Source organism: Centruroides vittatus, unplaced genomic scaffold (genome assembly GCF_030686945.1).
Source record: "Centruroides vittatus isolate TY-2023 unplaced genomic scaffold, ASM3068694v2 contig_683, whole genome shotgun sequence".
Classification (NCBI taxonomy): Eukaryota; Metazoa; Arthropoda; class Arachnida; order Scorpiones; family Buthidae; genus Centruroides; species Centruroides vittatus.
In genome coordinates, this window is record NW_027122430.1 from 366,853 (window position 1) to 381,736 (window position 14,884).

At 32.5% G+C, this 14,884-nt stretch overlaps 1 pseudogene; it reads left to right on the forward strand.

Moving 5' to 3' along the window:
- The window catches only part of LOC136980272 (uncharacterized), a 74,006-nt pseudogene that overhangs the window by 54,221 nt on the left and 4,901 nt on the right, over positions 1-14,884 (forward strand).

Consider the following 14,884-nt stretch of genomic DNA (forward strand, 5'->3'; position numbering starts at 1 on the left):
GTGTGTGATGATTTTAGCTTCATTCAGACAAACACATACATCAGGTTCCATAGCATACATGGCCAAGAGAGGTAGTGTTGTGTGTTTTTTCTATATTTTATGTGTATTCTTTAATTTTGGTACGGAGAGACTGGGATTTTGCTCCTATGTACTCCTGTTGACAGTTCAGGTTGTTGATTGGTATGTGATATATGCCTGGTTTGTTCATAGGGTTGATCCGGTCCTTATCATTCTTCAAAATGTCACATGCTGTATAGTTCCTTCTATAATAAATATGGAAGTGTTCCTGTGTGTGTGTGTGTGTACCGTACATATGCTAGATAGATATCTGTTGTTTCTGATAATCTTGCAGCTTTCCTGATGCATTCCAGTCTTTTCATGTAATTGATCTTGTTCAAGAATATGGATAAGTCTCCTTGTGGTTCAAGGCTGATAACTGATAACTAATGAATCCAAGGTGCTCATAAAAATGTTGTCTAGCAGAGATTACACTACCAGTTTATAAAGTTACATATGTGAATACAAATTCTTTTTTACATTCCTTCATTAGTTTTAATTTTTTTTTGTAGAACGAATTTTCAGTATTGTGCTATAAAATAATGTTATTTTTGTTAATGAATATTATGAACATTTTCCCCATTAGTTAATAATTTTATAAAAAAGTTCTCTGACAATAGATTAAATAAATTTCATCCAAAACTAACATTAAATCATACATACAATATAAATATGGAAAAGATAAGAAGGAATTCTATGGATATCCAAAAGGAAAGAGCCATAAATTTTCAACATGAATCTTTACTCTTTATATGTAGAGAGACTTGTTGAACATAAGTACACAAAGAAAAATGCTAATTGTTAGATCACACGTGCTACATTGGACTTTCAGATTTAGAGATATTCAAGCAGTTCATTTTATTCTAAATATTCCTCGAATGACTGTTTCATGTAACTATAACAGACTTTTGCAACTGTTCTGTATCACTGTTGCTATATAACCACATCTTCAGTCATATAGCAGACTATCAACTTCACTTAATGGGGCCACTTTTATTTAAAATTATAATCAATAATTTTTACTTAAAGGGGTGAAAATAGGGTTGATGTAACAGAAGAGGGTAAAAATACCAATCCCAGGTAGCCTGAACATTATTATTTGAGTTTATAAATAGATAATTATAACTAGTTTTATGTTATTGTGATATCACAATGTCATGCTGCAATTTTTAATCATTTTAATTTAAAATTCACTAGACTTCCAGTCTAGACCAGAAGTTCATGCATAGTTAATCGAGGTCTCTTGATCCTAAGCTTTCTGTATCTAGTCTCAATTTTCATCCAACTCTCCCCTTGAGATTAGGGAAGGATGGACAGACAGATGGATAACAGTGAGAATCTATAGATTTGCAGTTTGAAAATTGCTGCCCCAATAAACACTAAACATTCCAACAAAAGAAGAACTTATCAAAAACCTTTTGGATGAGCAGTTAGTCAGTTATTAACACTGAATTGATAATTATTATGCTAGTAGTATATATACTCTTGCTCTTGTCAACATTAACTTCATAATGATGAAAACCAAATTAATCTGTTTAAAACAATGTCCCTAACTTGTAATGTTTTGTTTAATAAATACCACTGTTACCGTCTAGTTTTAAATTTGCAATAAAACAGCAAAGATAATGACATTATATAATTTAAATAAAAAAAGTAAACACACGTTTCATACATTTCCAGCACTCGGTTAATATGTCGAATGTTTCTTTGGTCCAATTTATGGACTTGCCTCAGATTAGAAACCATCTAAATATGAAGGAATTGTGTCGCATTCTAAAGTGGAAGCATTCAAAGATTCCATGTTTTTTAAAACTCTTACATTGTAATTCAGTAAAATATATGAAAAGTATTTGTATAATATAACCAAAAATTCTAGCTTTTAGAAGACAGTTGTATTTTTATTTGTTTCATTTTTTTAAGCTACACTGTAGAATTAAATTTTATATTAAAGTAGTATTTGTATACATCTTAAAATAATAAATATCTTCAAAATTAGAGTGTGATTGCACTGTATTCTCAACCATTAGAAATAAACTATTTTCCAAAAAATAATAATAATTATTTTTATACAAATATTAACATTATTTAACCTGATCTTTAATATTAACTCCGAGTGATTGCCAGATTATATCGGTCGTTAATACAATCTAATATAATCTGGAAATCGTTTGACATTAAAGCAATTTTATTAATAAGGGGTGGGCGGTGGGGGCCCCGGGTGTCACCCCTACACGGGTGACACCCGGTAGGCCTGTACCTAAAAAAAAAAAATCAACGACTCGCTTACCATCACAGTTTCTTCGCTATGAGGAGACACCATGAGAGTTTGCACCAGCTGAAAATCTTACTATGATTAATTCTATAAATCTAAACTCATACGTTGTGACATCGCATATTCAATATAGTGTTCAAGTTGCTCGAGTGCAAAGATATTACAATTCAACAGTGTTTTATAAAAGAGTTAAAAAGGGTGGCACCACGATATCTGCACCGGGTGTCACCCATGCTAGCTACGCCACTGGTTACATGCCGCCATGAGTAAATGCAGAAAATTATGGTACTTGAAATATTCATATTTAACATTTGTTACAATAATTCTTCTGCATTCAGTAATGTAAATAGGAAAATATTTAATTTTGATGATATGTATTGATTTTTACAATGTTTAAGACTTCAAGAAAGATTCAAAGATAGACATATAAACAACTATACTGAAACCTGATGCTTTGCAATGATACACCAACAATAGCTGTAAATGATTGATTGCACTATAATTTGGAAATAATGATTATAAATTATAAATGAATTTGACACTAAAGGAAGGTATTAGGTGCCATCTTGTATTAAAATTAATAATTATGATTTTGTTGGTGTACAAGGGCATGAATGGCATCTAATGCCTTTCTCTAGTGTCAAATTCATTTATAATCATTATTTTCAAATTATAGACCAATCGATCATTTACAGCAGTTGTTGGTGTATCATTGCAAAGCGTTGGGTTTCAGTATAGTTGTTTATATGTATATCTATGCCTTTCCACCTTTTCGGGTATGTGATGGCTGACTGAGTGCCTCATGTGGATGTTTACTGAACGAAGGCACTGATTGCGTCCCCAGTCGGCACCGTAATAACCAACAATGATTATAGCTTATGGTTAAATATACAGGAAGAGGAGATCGGACCAGAGGTCTGGGTAGCGTAACTGGCAACGCGTTCACATGGTAAGTGGGAGTTGCAAGTTCGAATCCTGCTTTGGGTCAATTCTTTTCCTCCAGTTTAAACTAAATTATTTAATTAAAAATTATATTTATTAATTTTAATGAGATGGTGCTTAATGCCTCCTCTAGTGTCAAATTAATTTGTAATTTATAATTATTATTTCCAAATTATAGCCCAGTCATTTACAGCAGTTGTTGGTGTATCGATACAAATATATTGATGATAAGGTTTTCTACTGAAACACAACCATTTAGTAGCCAGTCTGTAAGAATGAAACTGTTGTTTTTGTGTTGTAGCCTAACAGTCAAGTTAAAACATGAACTCATTTCTCATTTTGTACAAAGGCATGATCAGTGAATTGAATTTTTAGCATTGGAAAATTACATGAAACAAAGAAATCGCCTCTAAGCCTTTGGATTTCTGGTTCTGTTCGAATGTTGTAATTGAACTAACATTTTTGATTCTTTATCCAGAATCTGCTTCAGGTTCAATATGATAGTCTTTTGGAAAAGAGAGCCGAAGATTAACAATTTTCTAGACAGCATGAATAACAATCCATACAGACTCTCCCTGAAAATAGATCAGATAAACCTACAGCCAGTGTAAATTTTCTGGATATCAACATATGGCTCAAGGAAGACAAAATAAGAGATTGAAGTATACTGCAAACCCAGCTTCCGTCGTTTACTTACCGGCAGAGTCTGAGGACCCGTATTCCTATAATATGGCAGCATTCAAGGTATTAGCAAAATGTGCATTCACACACAACTCTAGATGGAAGGACACACACAAGGAACTTGAATGCATAGAAGACATCATGACAAGTCACAGGTACAATAGAAACATAATTAGGAATTTAGCTCAGAACTTCTACAGACCTCGGAGTGGGCGACACAAACCAGGGAGAATCCAACGAGATACCTGATAGAATATAAGAAAAACCTACATTCTCTATATAAAGAAATAGTGCAAAAGAAGGGCACAAAAATAGCTTACAAGAGGACACAAACAATTTACTCCCTATTGAGGAATGCTAAAGACACACCTGATAGTTTGAGGGCACCAGGAGAGTATAGTGTCACGATCAGAGACCATAGGTTCCAAAGAAACTTGGTATACATTGGATCGGCCAAGTGGTCTATACAGAAAAGGATTAAAGAACACAAATACATCACCACCAAAAAACGATACACCACTGCCCTGGCAACATATGCCACCAACCCCGATGTAGAGGATGACTTGGACAACACCAGCATTATAAAGAAATCCTTCCAGACCGACCACATCAGATCCTTGGAAACACTCGAAATTTACAAGGCAAGCAAATTGGGGAACTGTATAAACTTCAAGGAAAGTTACGTAATAACTCAAGCATGGCAATATGTCTGTGGAGACCATCCACATCAATATTCACATATTATTTCCTCAATGATCAGCCACAGCATTAAACTACAGTTATGTAGGTACTATCATTCAAATCTCTATCATCAATGCATTTAATTGATTCAAGAAATTTCTATTTGAAACGTTCGGAATTCATGGCATTCACAATCGGAACTATAAGAACCTGAAGCAGATTCTGGATAAAGAATCGAAAACATTAGTTCAATTAGTACATTCCAACAGAACTGGAAATCCAAAGGTTTAGAAGTGATTTCTTTATTAGTACCAGTACCGGTAATTTCTCTAGAAAGTTACACGAAATGATCAATTCGGTAAGGTATTGGGAAGCCTGACAACAAGCACTTGAGATGTATTTACAGATTAAGGCCAGAAAGAACTTCTCACTACAATACAATATGGAGACTGCAAAAGTGCTTAAAAATCTGAAGTTACAGGTTATTCTGCACCTGCCTTACAGTTCAGATCTGATGCCATCAGATTTCATCAGATCCATAAAAGCTGGTATTGGAAGAGTGATGTTTTTCATCAGATGTCCAACTTGAAGCTGCTTTATGGGATCAATTTTTTTTGTCACAGAACACACAAAATTGACACACTTTTTCCAAATGCTCACTCTAAATTAGTGATGAGCAACCTGTGGGCCAAATGTGGCCCCTGGATAATTTTTGCTTTAATTTGTTGAGAATGTAATTTTATTTTCCCATTTTCTGCCTTGTGCTAATTAGGCAACCCTAATAATCTGTAAAATAGAACATTCAATTGTCTATCTAAACTTAACCAGTAAAAAGATGAGGATCATATCATTAGCATATATTATTTTATTATCTTGTATATTGTCAATTGTGGAATATGTTAATACTCAGCAACTCCATAAGGAAAAATGCATGCAGCCTACTGGAAGCCTACAGAATTTACTTGTGGCCTGCCTTTGGAAAAGGCTGCACCCTTACCAATCAACTCTCATATAATCTGTTTTTTTATAATCATGTACTATATTCATTCAAATGGATCACTGATAATGGTTTTAGCTATATTGAAAAAAATTGTAAGGCAACTACATTATGGTTTTGCTATATTTTCAACATTAATATTTGCTTTAATTTTATTGCAGTTATGGAAAGTGATGTTCAATCTCCAGGAGATAAGAAGCAAGCAGAGCGAAGTAGCAGTAATCAAGAGGTGATCACTGACAGTGCAGAAAACAGTGAGAGGCAACAACATTCAGGAGCCTCCAAGACTGAAGTGGATAGTCCCATTTTAGACACTGCATTAGATTCGGCCTTGCCCAGTGATAGTGATCACAACTGCGATCATCATAGTTCGGAAGAAGAACTGGAAGTAATTAATAGTGCAGATGTGGTTCAAGAGAAAACTGTCATTCAATATGCAGAGAAAAGGAAATGGTCACAGGCCAATAGGTTTAGTTTCGTGTAGAAAATGCCAAGAACAGATCTTCCCCCTCTAAGTGCGAGATCTCGTGTGCATTTCAGCTCCTGTGGAGTTTCGTTCTTCTCCTCCTGCGAACGTTCCCAAACCCAGTCGGTCATTATCCCCACCACCTAAATTATTTCACTCATCAGTAGGCAACATCCCACCTCTCGAACTATGTTCTGTGTCACCTAGGAAGAGGCATAGACATATACCAAATGTAAACACCAGTACAAATCTTCAGAGACCATGTCTAGACTTCGAGAAAATGCAACAAGTAAGTTTACTTTTATCTCTGTATATTATAGCTATAATTTCTTGATTAGAATCAAAAGAATTCTAAAAATTATTTACTTTTCATACTCTCTACAGAAATAACAGTATACCTAAATTTCATTATGTTTGTATAATTAATATACAGGAATTCTTGATTTTATGTAGTTAATTCATTTTGAAGGTTTCTATTGAATGATATTTAGATATAAGATGTATTTTTAATATACATATATATTTATGAAATGTTATTTTCTTAGTCTGTCATCTATTATATGTCTTCAAATTGGCAATTAATAGAATGCATTATTAATCACACATCCTGCAAGGTCCAAACTAAATCAAAGAAACCAACCATTGCATCATAGCTTGTAAAAGATCAAAAAACTTCAATAAACCACAAATGCCAGTATTGGACTTTGACTACAAAACAGAAATTATAATTTCAACAATAATAATTAGTATGAAACTCAAATATTACAAGTTTCAAATTTAGCATTTACAACAATAAAATTGATTTATTAGTACAATTATTCAAAATCTCAAACAATTAACCTGATTAGGAAGAAGCTAGAAGAAGAAAAAATCCATAATCAGGACCAATCAATCAATGAAACGGTAACTTACGATTCGACAGCTAGACGCTGACCAACAGAAGTAAAGACTAGCTTGCCGTATTAGTTTGACAGTACGCTAATACAATGTTAACTTGCATATTGAATACTCTTACGAAAAAATAAAATGCCTTGTGATTTTACGATCTGATTACAAAAATAAAATATTAAATAATCCTACTGTAATCATATTTAAACCCTAATTTAGTGGGATGCAGTTCAAATCATTTTTCAAATGTTAGTATGAAATTATTCAAATGAAGCACTAGCCAGTGTTGAGGCAAGGTGCATTGCAAAATTTTAAAGCTACTCTAAAATATACAACCCTTTCCTTAATATTAACAATAATATTATAATAAATTACAAACAATTTTTCACTTTAACAGGATTAATAAGCTATTATTATTTATATCACAGGAATTTCACGTTTCAAAATTTTAAAGCCATTAGACAATTATAATTCTAATAATGTTTTTGAGGTTAGTCAGATTGAATAAAGGTTTATTTGTTCAGATATCCTGATCTAGTTTCTACTGGGTGTTGGTTCCTTTAAAAACTAAAACAGCCGGTTTCATCAGTACTAATTTTTTTGTCATAGTGTACACACATCTGAAGATTAAGATATTCTCTGTCTATTCAAACTCTTAAAAGTATTTTGTTTTGGATGCAAATCCTTAGCTTTGATTATTTGACAAGCCTTAATATGTTTTTGCTAGCCGGGAAGATGCTGTAATTTTTTGAAATATGACTAAGGTCTTAAAAAATTGCCTCTCCTTTACAAATATTCAAGGCAGAATAAGTAGAGAGATTCAAGGGAAAAACTATGGGAGAATGTTTAAAATGCTAGGAATGCAGATACTTCCCTCAGCATGGAAATTATATATATATATTTAATGGATTAGTTTAAATTCAACTACTCAAAACTGGGAATACACTAATAAACACTGCTCATGTAACCAATATCCAGCAAGAAGTTAAGTTTAAACTTAACAGACATTGTCAATTAGCTTGATAATGCACATGAAACACATTTAAATTTCTTCCTGCTGGATATTGGTTATATGAGCAAGGTTTATTATCATATAGTTTATGTAAAACCATATTTTCTCTTGATAACAGGCACTGAGTTCAGCGTCAATACAATATTTCTTATATCGCAAGTACTTTCGACGAGTATAAATTTGTCGTCCTCAGGCGAAAAAGAACAATATAAAGAAAAGAACGTGCAGGGTGTTCCAAGGAGAACAGAAATTCTTAACGATTTTTAAATCTAACGTCTGGTAATACCATTAGTAACGTGCAACAAGCTTTAGAAAATGTTCAGAACTCTGAAATTTCTAACATTTTCTAAAGCTTGTTGCACATTACTAACGGTATTACCGGACATTAGATTTAAAAATCGTTAAGAATTTCTGTTCTCCTTGGAACACTCTGCACGTTCTTTTCTTTATATTGTTCTTTTTCGCCCGAGGACGACAAATTTATACTCGTCGAAAGTACTTGCGATATACGAGATATTGTATTGACGCTGAACTCAATGCTCGTTATCAAGAGATTATACAATTTTGGCGTGAGTTTTTAAATATTTTCCTAACTTTAAAACCATATTTATAATTACCTAAAACCAGTTTTGGTTTTCAAATTATATTTTTATGTTTGAAATCTAAACACAAGTTAAATTTGTTCTTTTTAATGCATTGTTCTTTATTAAAACTCCTGATGATGGTTTTTGAATGACACAGAAAACATTTGAGAAAAAAATAGCATTGCTGTTATATTAGTGTCTGTGTTCTGCTTTTATACTTGCTTGCAAAGTTTGTTCATTTTTATGCTTATTATTATTCTTTAAAATTTAAATTTTGTGTGTTACTTAGGTTGCTTTTTTTCTTTTTTGTTTCGTGTAAATAAAAGTTTAGTTTTAAATTTGTCAAATATAAACCTCTAAATTATATTTTTCCTTTGCATTGGTCTTCTAAAAATTTAATTCTTTTTGGCTTCTTGTATTTTGTATTCGACTGAAGATTAATTTGCATCTTAACTGCAGGTGTTTATTAATTAAAAAATGAAATTTCAATCCATCAAAATAGGTCAGGTTTGTAAAAACAATGGGGAGTATACCATAGTTAATCCTAGATATGGTATCTAAAAGAGATGAGTATTGGTGGTGTCAAATGTAAACACCAGTCCATATTAATGCAAGATAAAATAGAACTGATGGGAAAAAATGAACCATGGTGTTTCAGTGCATAAGCTTTATGACATCTATGGTATTGGTTTATCAACTGTTTTGATACTATATTTTTGCAAAATGGCCAGCATGCCACATAAAAACGGGGAAGACCGGCATGCCGGTTGAACTGTGACTAAAGTACAAAGTTAATCAGAGCTAACAAAACTAGTTGTTAATTAAGTGTTAAAGAAAACATTCTTCCAAGTACAGTAATAATGACAATGTAATTTGACTGACTTAAAATCAGGAGGAGAGGTTTTGTTTACAAGAAAATAAAACAACAATTTATTGACATTAGTAGTAGGCTAGTAATAGTTAGTGTGGGCCTAACACTGACCATCTATCCCTACCTTAAAAATAACACCTTTCTCTCAAATTTCACATAAAGCAGATGTTAATGGGTGTAAGCTGAGATAATTTACAGCCAGTTTCTTAAACTTAATGTTTTTATTTTTGCATTTTTGAATCAAATAACAATAAAATGCATATAAAAAAAATGCACTTTTGGAAATCCATGAGTATTTTACGTCCTTAGAAAGAAGACAAAATGAAGAAATGAAACTTATAATCGTAGTTTTTGATGTAATGTAGACAGTTTCGTGGTTTTATAATAAAAACTTGTTTGTATTTTTTTAATGCGCCCTCTAGAAAGGGATGTATAACATCTCGTAAACTGGCATGCCAATTTATCCCTGGAATATCTGATTTCGTGGTCTTCCTGGATAAATTGGCATGCTGGTCATTCCATGAAAATACAGTATAAAGATTATATTATTATATGTAACAACAGTTGGTCCAGAAAAATGTTAAATTAAAAGTTATAAGTGTAGAATTAAACTAAATATTGGTATTAAAAATCCCATATAATTAATATCAAAAATTTCAACATTAATTGTATCCAGAAACTTTAGAAAGATTAATAAATAGTATAACTATATCTTGAGTTTTTCAAGCTTTTAAAAATTTAAAATTTACAGTGTTTTCCTCCATAAAATTAATTTAAAGATTAATAATTTATTATAATAAATTAATAATAATGAGTATTTTTCAAACAAAAAGTAATTTTTTGCAAAAATTTTAGCTACAGTTGATATAATGACTAGAATTTTTCAACTGTTTCCATATTTGGTATCGTCACTTGTATGGTTACAAGTTCATTCAATGATGATGATTTTTTTTATTTGGGCAATAACAACTCTGAACCATTTACAATACCAAATTTTGAATGATCTTATGATTTCCTGGACCAATTGTTGCTTGTTCCTGGTCCAAGTTAAGCATTTCCCATCATATTTGCTGGGAAAAGCTTAAGTTCTCTGTAAGCATTTATCAGGGAGAGTTCTGAAGAACAATCCTGTTTCAAATGAGGCATAATCGTCTTCAATCATTTCAATCTTGCTAGTCCAGTTTGAGATGTCTTCTTGGCTCCTGTCTTTGCTTTTGCCACACATTGATCAAAACACTGTTGTGGCATGTTCTAAGGCAATGAGCTAGCCATTGTCTGCAGAAAAATTTTCAATTCTTAATTGCAAAGTAATTTAGATATTTTTCAAACATGCAAAAACCCTCCCAAAACAGCTCTGTTGATTGTCTTGTAGTAATATTTGCAATTCACTTGAAATTCTCACCATCATTTTTTCAATTTGTCTGCATAGAAATGTTTTTTTTTTAACAATGTGGATTGAATTTGGCTCTTGCTGAAATTCTATTTCTTATCTGTGGTGATATACTCCTGTCTCTCTCTTGCAAATACAGTAGAGAGTTGTTTATCCGAACACTTCCCAGTCGGACTGTGTCGTGCTGAATCGAACTTTTTGATACTAGATTTACTTCTAAAGTATAATTTTTATGTTTTTATATTTTTCAATATATTTATTTTGTTTGTACAAAATAAAGAAATAATTTTTAATGATACAATAGCCTCGATTATTATTATAAAAATTTTCGTTAGACTTAAAATCGACAAAAATTTAACACGAAGTGACACACAACGGAGAAAAATTTCAACATCAGACAGGTTAATATATTTTTTCGTACATAATTGGTTATTCGAAAAATCAGTTATCCGAACAACCCCAGTTCCCAATTGATTCAGATAAATGACCCTCTACTGTAATAGTAATTTGTTGCTTTGGAATCAACTGCTTTGTTAGCTCCATTGTCATTCATTCAGAATAGTCACCAACAAAGATTTTAGAATAGCTACAATGCTTCATTAGATTTTCTTCTCATTTCATTCACAAATGCAATGCAAGATAACTTTTCACTGCTCACATTTCATCAAAAATCATCTTAAATTATACATGTCATATTGTACATGTCAAGTAATGCTTTAAGCCAGTTGGTCTATTTCACTTTTACAGCCATAAAATTTTAGTTTTTCTGATTCTTCACAACACAGGAATGTGTGTTGTGACGTTGCAGCTTACAGACATTTCACCAGATAGAAGCACAATCATTTAATCAATATTTAATTGAACATTTTAGTTGCAAGTGGCAGTTTTGTGCAACAGATGTCAGCTGCTTGTATTTCATTTAATTTGGGCTTTATGAAGACACTTCTTAACAGACATATAGTCAGTGCCAACCAGAGGAAGGTGTCGTTTCTGTCCTGTCATTTCGTCTTCCTCTCATGGGTCTCATAATATTAGGGCCTCAACTTGGCAGCTCAATATGTTAGACAAAAATATAGAAGGCAAAGTGATTTGCTAAATTTTAATATTTATAAAATTAAATTCTAAATTTCTTTAGGAGTCAGAGGATTGAGAGAGATGAGCCTGTCCCTGATTGGATAGAAGCATATCACCCTGACCAATCCCAGGCTGGAGAGGATTTCTTCTGGCCAATCACTACACACACTCGCACTCAAAAGTTACCCATTTTTCCATCTCTGAATCCCACCTCCAGCAAAAAGGGCATAAAAACAGAGAACAAGGCCTGTTCAGTCAGTTCTGTGCTAACAGTGTTTTACGATACTAAGGCTACATTCTATGTGGTAGCGTCCAGCGATTGCGGGTGGAAAGAATCTTTGTATGCACGTCCAACTCGCGAGTGACTTCTGTCCAGAGTGGACGCGTGTTGTTTACAAAAATGGTGGTGAGACAACTTCGTCGAATGCTTGCTACAGAAAATACGACAAGCATTAAAACAGTAAATTTGACAGGTAATTGTTATCACTAACTAGATACACAACAAATATAAAGAATCTTCATAGAAGAATAAGTTAAAAAAGTTTTATTTTTAAAATGTTACATTTACAAAATCAGAAATTATTAAATTACGTAAAAGATTATTAATTAAAGTACATACAACATATATACACAATTTATTTGTCATTCTGTTTTCATTCATCTATAAAATCAGCCATTTTCTTCTTTGGAAGCGCGAGCAGTGGAAGCAATGATCAAACTGGCTTGGTAGCTGCTTCCTGCATGCACGTGTAGAAGCGTCATCTGGTGATCGCTACATGCTAAACACATTTACTCCAGACACACATTTGCTTGAACCAGTTTGTCCGCTCCATTTGGAAGCACGTTCACACCTGCGGTTGCTGGACACTACCACGTAGGATGTAGCCTAAGAGCCACTGCAAACTACTGCTTTGCAAGAGCAAAACTCTAGCAAACGTGTGCTAGCACATCTGGCGACCCTGCCTCTTTCTTTGCGTCTGCGCGATTCCTCTAAAATATTAGTTGCCCCGGGCTTTGCATTTTCTCTGAAAGGTCCTGCATATGGTTGATGTCTTGACCTCTCTTGGTGGACACACAGTACAGTAATTCTTATTGAGTCAACTTCCTTGTTTGAATTTTCAACAAATAAATTGCCTGCAAATGAAATTACAGCTAGATAGACTTCAAAAACTCAATATTGTATTCCCTGTCAAATTCTTAAAATCAGTTTGATTGCATAATTTTATTGAGATAGTAAAATTTGTGTGTTGGCTAACTTGCCATTACAGGAGTTTGGTGTTCACATCAGTTTGTAGAAAGCATGTGCACCTTACAACCATGATGATGGTTTAAGTAATGGATCAGAGCTGTAGCACTTACATATGGTGAACTAAACCTTATATACTGACTATTCTCTATAAGTTTTTTATATTAGCAATTAAAATATTTTTTAAATTTTGAATATTTTCTATAATCTGAAAGAGACTTTACATGTGGTTTTTTTTCTTTCACAGAAACTTGTAAGGAAACATGGTCAAATGTCTAGTAGAGGGAAGCAATCTCGAGGAAAAGTAAGTTATCTTTTAATTTTGTAAAATATTAATATGAAATTAATTTTAATTTTATAAATTGAAATTCTGTAAATTAATATAATCATAATTGTTATCTAAACTTAAGTTTTGGATTATTTTTTTGTAATTATTCATGTATAGAATTGATGAAATAAATTTATTACATCTTTTTAAACACAAATATACTAACATTCATAAAAACACGATTAAAACAGTTTATGTTTGACTTTGGTCTACCATAGCACTTGACACTGGCATTTAAGCCCTCCTATACCATAGGATAGCTGTGGTTTATGATGGAAATAGATAGTAATACATGTAAGTGTTGAGAAAAATTACTGCTTAACTTTGAGAAGTTGATACATGTGATGATTGATTATTGATCAATAATCATTTCACATTAGATAACTTCAACATTTACAATAATTCCATTTTTAAATGATTCAAATTAGTAATATGTTTTGAATAAAAATGTTATTGCTTAGAGTTGGGCTAGGTACAGGTTACTCTATAGCCTACCAAAAGCCATTTGGGGAATTTGTTAGCCTGTGGGAAATTTAACTTCACATATAAGATGCAGGACAAATTGTTTTTGGTCCAAAAAGTTGCATCTTACATGCCAAGAAATATACTAACAAGTGCAAATCATTACTCTCAGGTATCGTACTACAAATAGATATTATATAATATCAAATATATCGTGAAGAGCTATAATTACATATAAAACAATTTATCACTACAGACTGTAATCACATACTTTAAACAAAATAAGTCTCGTATGTTTTAGCTACAGGAATGTGCATATTTATGTCTTGTGGACAAATTAAATTATTTAGGAAGTACAAATGCATCAAAGTTAACTTACATTTTCAGCCACCAGCAGTTTTATTTCTATTAAAATCTGGTACCGGAATAAGTACAATTGGTATGTTTAGCTTTAGTACAAATGCAATTCATTTCAAATCAAAATTTAGTACTAAATGGACTATAAAGTATAATTTTCAAAATGTTTGCCTTCAGACACAATCAAATTCTGTAGTTGTTCATAAAATTAGTTAGTCTGAATACTACTAAAATTCCTTTCATTACATTTTGTGCTCTTGAAGACTCTACATGTTCTCTGTTAGAGAGAGAGAAACTTTACCTTTAGTTGTCACTACCATATTGCGAAGTTTGGGGATTTGAATCAGGGCCATAATGGAATTATTATTCATTACCACCTCCATCCTTAAAAAGGAAGTAAAAACACACTGAGTGCGGTATAAACTGTTAATGCTACACTTAGTGTGTTTTTAATTCCATGTTATGTGACATTTGTTGTGAGGTTCAAACTGTATTGTGCTCCATCCTTATCTGGTGCATTCAGAGCTAGGGCCAAATACTATGTGTATTGTTTTGCAAATGTGTATATGCACCAAC